Raw genomic sequence first — 1,423 nt, forward strand, 5'->3', positions numbered from 1 at the left:
AGAGAGAGAGAGAGAGAGAGAGAGAGAGAGAGAATTCAGTTATCTTCCTAGAGGTTTAAGGTTCTTAGAAGTACAAGGGAGAGATATTGTTTATTCTATTTACATATCTGAGAGAATCAAAAATGTTGTAGAAAGGTATGAACTACAAATATGTATTCATACTAACATGTGTAAGCGTGAACTTTGTATTATTGGACTTGGGAAATGGCTGACTGAAGGCAATTATGGGATTTGTTACTAACTTAAAATTAAACTAACCCTTTGAGCTGAGTATCGTATTGTCAGTCTAGAGGTATAGGTGTGTGTGTGTGTTTATCAGGGCTGATGTAGCCCTAATGGTAAGCTGCCAGTTTCAGACTTGCAACATATATTCATACATGTCTTTGTACAATCTACTCCACTGGGGCTGCTCACACCCAAACAGCATCATTTTCCAAATGCCTACCTAGCCCACTTCTGGAAAAACTAGATTAAATGATTTTACTGTCACTTTCAGGACTTACAGTCACAAGGCCAATAGAAGGTGGGCAGTCCCTTAAGATTCCAGCTTCCCGTCAGGAACAAAAGGCATAGCCTATTTTGGACTTTGCTGAATCTCACTTCTCCAGCATTTCCTGTATGGACACAGCTAAAGGAGTGTTCATTCCCAAAGTGCTAATGTAACAGAGTGATTTAAGCATAGGCCCATGACCTTTTCAGTGGGTGTGGTGGTTGGAGCATTTTCTTTGAGTTAGCAAGTCATATTTTCTTCTTGGTTCCACAATTCCGGTGGGACCTGGATTCTTTATACAGCTTTAATAGTGCCTGACAGTAATTGGGATATCATCCACGGTTTAAGAAGCAGGCTCCAGAGTGGGGGAGATGGCTTAGTGGATGAAGTGCTTGCTGCACAGGCGTTAGGAGCTGTGTTTGGATTCCCCAGCACCCATGTAAAAAGCTGGGAGTACCGGGAGGAACCTTAGTGTTGAAGGGGCAGAGGCAGGTGGGTCATGGGAACTCAGAATTCTGCAAGGCTAGCCAAAATGGTTGGTTCAGCGAGACTTTGTCTCAAAAATGTGATGAAGAGCAATAGAAGATACCCAAAGTCGTCCTCCAGTTTACACACACACACACACACACACACACACACACACACACACACACACACACACACACATATATATGATGAATCCACCCCCCCCAACACACACACAGGAAACAGGCTCTGAAATTCTGCTGAATAGCTGTCTCATGAACACTTGATGACTTTGTTCTCTCCAAGTGCTTTCTTGTATGGCAGAAAAATTTCAAGCAGATGTCTTCACTCTTAAGAAATTGTTTTCACAAGTTTATTTATTTATTTATTTACCAGCTTTCTATATTATTTTCCGGGAAAATCTCTCTCTCTCTCTCTCTCTCTCTCTCTCTCTCTCTCTCTCTCTCT

General features: G+C 41.9%; 1 protein-coding gene across 1 annotated transcript in view; it reads left to right on the plus strand.

The window, feature by feature from the left end:
* Positions 1 to 1,423, plus strand: part of Fez1 (fasciculation and elongation protein zeta 1) — a 53,774-nt gene that overhangs the window by 15,935 nt on the left and 36,416 nt on the right. The gene's annotated exons all lie outside the window — the stretch shown is intronic.

Source organism: Mus pahari, chromosome 10 (assembly GCF_900095145.1).
Source record: "Mus pahari chromosome 10, PAHARI_EIJ_v1.1, whole genome shotgun sequence".
NCBI lineage: Eukaryota > Metazoa > Chordata > Mammalia > Rodentia > Muridae > Mus > Mus pahari.